Here is an 8,525-nt window from a genome sequence, read left to right on the forward strand (position 1 = left end):
TCTTCTCAAGAATGTTTTGCCAAGACAAATAATATGTTTTACCCAAAGCATCTCCCATTTAAACTTCTTTACCATAAAACAGGCACTTTGAACTTAATGAGAGCTAGAGAATCTTTTACTAGACTGTGATCTCCTTGAAGGCAGGAATTCTGTTACTTCATTTACTGCTGTATCTTTAGCACCCAGAATAATGCCTGGCACATATTAGGTGCTCATTAAATACCTATTGGTATTTGGGCAACCATAAGATTAGTGAAGGTAAACTCATTCATTTCCACGGGTCTCTTGTCGAGCAGCTCCAGCTCCTGTCATCACTACCCCTCCGCCACTGCCGCCCCCGCAAGGCTTTGCCACTGCCAAAGCCACCTGCAGCGACTTGTTGCACCTGATTCTCTCCACTTTGTTCCCCACCAACCACAACCATTGACGCCATGTCCAGTGACCGAGAACGCAGCCAGGATCGAGGGTTTGGTGTACCTCGGTTTGGGGGAAGTAGGGCAGGGCCCCTATCTGGAAAGAAATTTGGAAACCCTTGGGAGAAACTAGTTAAAAAGAAGTGGAATCTCGATGAGCTGCCCAAATTTGAGAAGAATTTTTATCAAGAACACCCTGATTTGGTTAGGTGAACAGCACAAGAGGTGGAGACATACCGAAGGAATAAGGAAATTACAGTTAGAGGTCACAACTGCCCAAAGCCAGTTCTGAATTTTTATGAAGCAAACTTCTCTGCAAATGTCATGGATGTGATTGCAAGACAGAATTTTACTGAACCCACTGCTATTCAGGCTCAGGGATGGCCTGTTGCTCTAAGTGGATTGGATATGGTTGGAATAGCACAGACTGGGTCTGGGAAAACATTGTCTTACTTGCTGCCTGCTATTATCCACATCAACCATCAGCCCTTCCTAGAGAGAGGTGATGGGTCTATCTGCTTGGTGCTGGCACCAACTCGGGAACTGGCCCAACAGGTACAGCAAGTAGCTGCCGAATACTACAGAGTGTGTCGATTGAAGTCCACTTGCATCTATGGTGGTGCTCCCAAGGGACCACAGATTCATGATTTGGAGAGAGGTGGGAAATTTGTATTGCAACACCTGGAAGACTGATCGACTTTTTAAAGTGTGGGAAAACCAATCTGAGAAGAACTACCTACCTTGTCCTTGATGAAGCAGATAGAATGCTTGATATGGGCTTTGAACCCCAAATAAGGAAGACTGTGGATCAGATTAGACCTGATAGGCAAACCCTAATGTGGAGTGCAACTTGACCAAAAGAAGTAAGACAGCTTGCTGAAGATCTCCTGAAAGACTACATTCATATAAACATTGGTGCACTAGAACTGAGTGAAAACCACAACATTGTTCAGATTGTGAATGTATGTCATGATGTAGAAAAGGATGAAAAACTTATTCATCTAATGGAAGAGATCATGAGTGAGAAGGAGAATAAAACCATTGGTTTTGGAGAAACCAAAAAAAGATGTAATGAGCTTACTAGAAAAATGAGGAGAGATGGGTGCCCACCATGGGTATCCATGGTGACAAGAGTCAACAGGAGGGTGATTGGGTTCTAAATGAATTCAAACATGGAAAAGCTCCTATTCTGATTGCTACAGATGTGGCCTCCAGATGGCTAGATGTGGAAGATATGAAATTTGTCATCAATTATGACTACCCTACTCCTCAGAGGATTATATTCATCGAATTGGAAGAACTGCTCACACGTACCAAAACAGGCACAGCATACACTTTCTTTACACCTAATAACATAAAGCAAGTGAGAGACCTTATCTCTGTGCTTTGGGAAGCTAATCAAGCAATTAATCCCAAGCTGCTTCAGTTGGTCAAATACAGAGATTCAGGTCATTCCAGGGGTAGAGGAGGCATGAAGGATGACCGTCGGGACAGATATACTCTGTGGACAAAAGGGGTGGATTTAATACTTTTAGAGACAGGGGAAATTATGACAGAGGTTACTCTAGTCTGCTTAAGAGAGATTTGGGGGCAAAAACTCTAGAATGTCAGCACTATTTACAGTGCTGCAAATTATACCAATGGGAGCTTTGGAAGTAATTTTGTGTCTGCTCGCATACAGACCAATTTTAGGACTGGTAATCCAACAGGGACTTACCAGAATGGTTACGATAGCACTCAGCAATATGGGAGTGACATTCTAAATATGCACAATGGTATGAACCAACAGGCATATGCATATCCTGCTACTGCAGCTGCGCCTCTGATTGGTTATCCAATGCCATCAGGATATTCTCAATAAGACTTTAAAGTATATGTAAATGTCTGTTTTTCATAACTGCTCTTTATATTGTATGTTATCAGACAAGATAGTTTTTTAAGAAACATGGGAAATGCAGAAATGACGGCAGTACAGCAGTAATTATGGTGTACTTTTTCACTATTTAAGTTGGATATTTCTCTACATTCCTGAAACAACTTTTAGGGGTTTTTTTGTACTAGAAAATGCAGGCAGTGTTTTCACAAAAGTAAATGTACAGTGATTTGAAATAGAATAAAGGAAGGCAATGCATGGTCTTCCAATAAAAAATATCTGAAGACTGAAAATAAAAAGATTAGTGAAGGTACTAATTAGTGAGAACTCACAGTGTATCTACATACTACACACATGCTTATCAGATACATCTTCCCTGCTGCTAGCTTCTCTGACTCTGCTCACATTTTATCAACTCCCTTCTCTTCTGCACAGATTTATTTCCACCTTAGTATCCTCAACTCTCCTGTATCCTTCCTTTGTTCTGCATTTTCCCCGATCTTGCATTTATCAGAGACCAATTTGCAGCACAAGTTTAGAAAAAGTGTACAGTTATGGTACCACTATCCTTTCTAAGGATATCATGTCAAGCCACTGAAGGATCCTTTGTCTCCAGCAGGACAAACTAATTTAAAGACTGACTGAAGCAAAACCAACAAACACCTACTGATTCAGTCTACCCATTTCCCATGTTAATGAAACCATAGGAAATCAAACTTTGTCTCAGAAGTTACTGCTTTATATTCATGATGCCCACAATTACTCGTCTATTTCATTAACACAGGATATTTCCAAAATCTGACAGACACCCAATTATACCCCAGCTCAGAACCACTTCTGTAAGTGTCATAAGGAAGTCCTTGTTATAGGTGAAGAACATGATACTTCTATGATGTATCAGAGCAGAGAAAGGATTGGGAATCACTCCTTCTAAAAACGGGCTCCTGGGGTACTCACAGGCTGCCCATTCCCCACTCTGACTACATACAAAGGGCAGATAGCATCCCAAGTTTTGGTCTCTCCCTTTCACTCTACAGGCAAAATATACCTCTCCTGTGTGTGTTCCCTTCCTGCAGAGCTCTTTCTAAGAGCAAAATAATCCAATCTATTAGTCCATGAACAAAAAAGTATTTGGCTCCTCAATCTTTTTGCACATTGCCAATGACACTAACTAGAAGTAAGGGCACTAAAGATGGGACTCTTAGGCCCTGTGGAATGGATGGGGGTAGGGGGACTGTATTGCTGTTTTCACTATCTTCAATAGCACTAGGTAGTGCTGAGTAGCGTTTCTTTTCTATCCCAAGTGCAAGGAGCTTCTGAACATGGGAAAAGCTCATCCTGACATGCCCGACAGGCTTTTTACTGGAGCAGAACTTCCTTGTTCAGATACAGAGTGAGTCAGAAGACTGTCCATCCTCTCTGCCAGCTCTGGTGCTAACAGTTCAGGCAACTCAATTATTCTGAATCTGACAACCAGACAAAAGATAAGCCTTTAGTTTCATGCTTTGGTTCCATTATTTCCTATTTCCCTCTGCAATCTGGAAATAGTGAGAAAATCCCACCAGCCAGTGGGGAAACTTGTTGAACTGGAGTAGTGGGTGGAGATTTCATTACCCCATAGCAAATTCCAAATACTCTCAGGAGAAATCACATTCTAACCAGCATCAAGCCTACTTCTGTTGTTCTTTAAATTTTCCACAGTACTAACAAGGGTATGAGAATTTTCGTAAGTCTGGAGTATGTTCTAGCTGAAGTGGTCATACCACAACTTAGCAACAGCATCCAAAAAAAAAAAAAAAAAAAAAAGGCCCTATGAGTAATTTCTATTGCACAAATCAGTGGACCAAACGATATTTGCTACATGCTGATATATAGGCTGAATCAAAAGCTATGAATATGAATGTGGAAGGTGCTAATAATTCAGAACCACAAAGATTCCATAAAAAAGTAATTTTTGAGAAGTCCTGGTGTTAAAATATGTAAATATTTTAAGATGAATATATGTAAAGATAAAGGTAAGATGGAATTATCTGTGTTTTTTTTTTTTATGGAGCTAAATTTTAACATCACATAAAATACTTTCATCTGACATCATGGTTTCAAGGAGTAAGAACGAGGAGCACCTGGGTAACTCAGTAGGTTAAGTGTCCAACCCTTGGTTTCAGCTCAGGTCATCATCTCATGCATTGTGGGATCAGCTTGGAAATTGGCAGGGAGCCTGCTTGGGGATTCTCTCCTTCTGCGCCTCCACCCTATGCACGCACGCTCGCTCTCTCTCTCTCTCTTTCTCTCTCTCACAAATAAATGAAACTTAAAAAAAAAAAAAAGAGTATGGGGCGCCTGGGAGGCTCAGTGGGTTAAAGCCTCTGCCTTCGGCTCAGGTCATGATCCCAGAGTCCTGGGATCAAGCCCCACATCGGGTTCTCTGGTAGGCAGGGAGCCTGGTTCCCTTCCTCTCTCTCTCTGCCTGCCTCTCTGCCTACTTGCGATCTCTCTGTGTCAATCTCTGTCAAATAAATAAATAAATAAAACCTTTAAAAAAAAGGTAAGAAAGATACAAAATGATTGAAGTTAAAAGATGCAAAAGGACTAAAGTAAGGAAAATGACTATTTCTGATTGGTTTGATTTCCAAGCTTAATCAATATTTCTGTACCACTCATCACTCAGTTACCCCCAATACCACCGCCCATTCATCGTATCCAGTGAAACCCTAGAAAAGACATTTCCTATTTGAAAAGTTCTAAGGAAAGGGAAAAACTTGACACTTCTTTTCAGCTTTAGAATACAGATTGTTTTCTTTAAAGATGAGTGGTGAGCTTCAAGAAATATTCTGGGAATTTTTTTTTCTCCAAAAATCAAACAAAATATCCATACTAGAATGTCCCAATCAAGTTTTTGATGGGAAGTTTTCCTTTTAAATATTTATTTATTTGAAAGAGAGAGCATGTCCACATGTATACATGCATAAGCAGGGGGAGGAGCAGAGAGAGAGGGAGAGAGAATATTCAAGCAGACTCCCGGCTGAGTGCAGAGCCCAACATCAGTCTCCATCCCAGGACCCCGAATCATAAGTTGAGCCAGAATCAAGAGTCGGCTCCTTAACCAACTGAGCCACCCAGGCACCCCTGAAAGGAAGATTTTCAACTTCAACTTCCTCCCTTTTACAAAAGACTTAAGAAAGCTGAGGGGATGTAGCAAACATTGAAAAAAAAATAGATAACTTGTTAATAAGAAAAATATATCAGTTTAGTGATTTCTTTATCCAGAAAAAAATGCATAATAGAGTGACTTGAAGAAGTTATCGCAAAGATACCATACATAGGTAGCAGCTATGAGTAGGGCAGAGATGGGAGCACAAGGGACAAAAATAGTACCAACAATAAGTAAAAAAGTTTCAATAAGAGAAAGACAGCAATTAGAGAGGAAGTTTCCTACTTCATAATGCTGACCAGGGCTAGAATAATTTCGGAGGACGTATTTTTTGAGTCTTCATGTGATTTTGAGCAATGTGTGAAGAAAGACCCACATAACTTCTAGAGACTCTGCACACCTGATGAAATGAGGCCATGGCCCATCCCCAACTAAAGATTCTGCACAGGGATTCTGCTACACAGTGGGAAAGACAGATGTCCAGCCAGATTGATGTTTCTCTGCTCACATAACTTCTTGGACTAACACTCAAGTAACAGACCAAGGTGACATCTTATTCTAAATATCTCTCTTCTTCGATGTGACACCCCAGAAAGCCCCTGCAATGACAGACTTTTGGCTCCTCAGCTAAACTTAATGATGCAGAAATAATTCAGGACATGGAAACAGAGAAAGAAAGTGCTGTAGTAAGCAAAAAAAAAAAAAAAATTTAAAAATGTTTAAGTAAAATACACTTTTTCTTTATTTTAATCAAATAATTCAATCACACCAAAAATGTAATCATTTGATTGTATTCTCATTAAGACTGAAGGAAAAATATTTAACCTTAAGAAAAAAAGCAAAGTGAATCTTTAAAGACACAGTTTCTTAAGCTCTGACTTGAAAAACTGTAACATGAAAGCATTTCCCCATAGTGGTATTGTCTCATCATATACTCTTGTGACAAACTCTCCTCTTACTATTCCTTCTCCAGTCCTCACAGTAAAGATACTATAATGGAAGTTTTAGAAAAAAATTCTGTTGGTTTCAATTTTTCTTAAATCAGCTACAGTTCAACAACCTGAAATACTTAAAAATAAATTGGAACTTAATGTTTGGTAACTCAATCATAGCATGTGCTCACCCAGTCAACATGAGCGCCAAGTTGTGATGAAATGAAACCATCCCGCTAGAATATCCGCCCCCCACTCCCCAGGACTCTCAGGATGCGATGTCATATCTATCACTCGCCAGGGGTTACTTCCTTCTTGTTACCACAAACACTCCCATTGTCAGAGGTCTGAGTGATACTTAAGTCAAAAAAAGGACTAAACCTTGCTTTTGCTCCCAAAATGCAATAAAAATACATACAGTCACCTTCAATAATTATCTCTTTACACATTTATCCTTCCCCAGAATAATTTTTGGTGGGTTTAAGTAGGTAAAATAGTTTTGACTTCCTCTCTTTCCACAGTAATGATTCACCTTACATCCAAAGAAAGCAGTGCTGATAGCATCAGAAAAGGAGGTAAAAGTTCAAATAGTATACCTGAGTGCTTTCTCAGTCCACTCATTAAAAATTAACTAGGATATGAGAAAAAAAATACAATCCCTGGAGCATCTCAATTAGTTGTTCTAAGGGAGGAGCCAAAGTTGCTGGCATTTTATCAAAGATTTTGGGATGATTTTACCATGGCATGTGAGCAAGGCAGTTTTCACTTTATTTTTTCACTCACTTTCACTTATTAAGTTAACTTTTTTGCTACGTTCAGCAAAATTAAAGCTGGAAATAATCTTGGAGATCATCTAGTTTGTGCTTCTCAAGCTTTGATAAGCATGCAAAGCACCCGAGGATCTTGTAAAATATGTAGATTCTGTGTCTGGAAGGGTGAGGGGAAGACCTGAGCTAATTCAGTCCTAACAAGCTCTCAGCTGACTTTGATGTGGCTGGTCTAAAGACCAGACTTTGAGCAGCAAGGAAGTTCTTCCCCCTTAGCTGTGAGAAAATAAGAAACTGAGATCCAGAGACACTCTTTTTTAAGGTAAGAGAGCCAGCAAATGACCAAAATGGCACCAGAATCTACATAATGACTTCTAGTCCAGCAGCTATTACATGGAAGAAAACTTTATTTCTTTAAAAAAAATTAATAAAAATATTTGAATTTTCTGTAGAAAACTGGGAGCGGGGGGTGGGGACTAAAGTTTGTTATAATGGGATTTTGGCAATTTAGAATATAAAAACTGATTTATGGTGTGTGGTTATTGTAAAGAAATTAGGGAGATTGCTACAATTAACCAGTAAGAGTTCATTTTGTGTTTTTTGCTTGTGTGTTTGTATGCAGGAGGCCTAAATATATGGTAAGAGAATAAAACAAACTGAGAGAGAAATAAACAGACCATGTACAATAGCACAAGAAAGCACCAAGAGGGAGAAAAGGAAACAATAACAGAAAATAAAAGAGACCAGGCTGACAAAAGAAAAATAGGAATAAAAGCAGAGAGCTAGAAAATTAAACACAGATTCTAGAATAAAAGGAAAACATAGCAGCATAGAAGGAAAAAAAAAAAAAAAAAGAAGAAGGAAAGAAAGGAAAACCCAATGGGATAGAAGGATTCCTGGAAAAAGACCATATAAAATAAATCATAGGAGAATAGCAATCATGGGAAGATAGGACACTTAAGAGAAACACAAATATATATAGAAAAATATCTGTCTTATTTGGTATTAAAAACCAGAAAAGAGATTATATTTCATTTATCATGGTTTTTATATTTTTTATTATATTTCCAAAATAACAAATACCAGTTTCTCTATAACCAATTGGAACCTGAAAGATGGCCATGGTCTTAGACAAGGAAGCAAGAACTCTGGAAGAAGAAATCCTGCAGGTAGAAGAAGTTGAAGAGAGGACAAGGTTTAACTAAGTCCCAAAGCATTCCATTCTCCTTACCCAGAAACTTTCTTCCTAGCCAGGTGACCATATGTTTTACCATACAGTTCAGGATACAGTCTCCCTGAAAGACATAGTTCCAGCTTAACAGAATGCTCCAGGCAGTCAAGACCAACAGTACTGACCTTCTCTGGAAAACATCTCCCCTTGACATGTAT

The 8,525-nt window shown here is 39.2% G+C and overlaps 1 pseudogene; it reads left to right on the top strand.

Moving 5' to 3' along the window:
• Positions 1-384: 384 nt before the first annotated feature.
• LOC116588487 lies at positions 385-2,161 on the top strand (annotated as a pseudogene).
• The last annotated feature ends 6,364 nt before the right edge of the window (positions 2,162-8,525 follow it).

The sequence above is a fragment of the Mustela erminea genome, chromosome 4, assembly GCF_009829155.1.
Source record: "Mustela erminea isolate mMusErm1 chromosome 4, mMusErm1.Pri, whole genome shotgun sequence".
Lineage (NCBI taxonomy): Eukaryota > Metazoa > Chordata > Mammalia > Carnivora > Mustelidae > Mustela > Mustela erminea.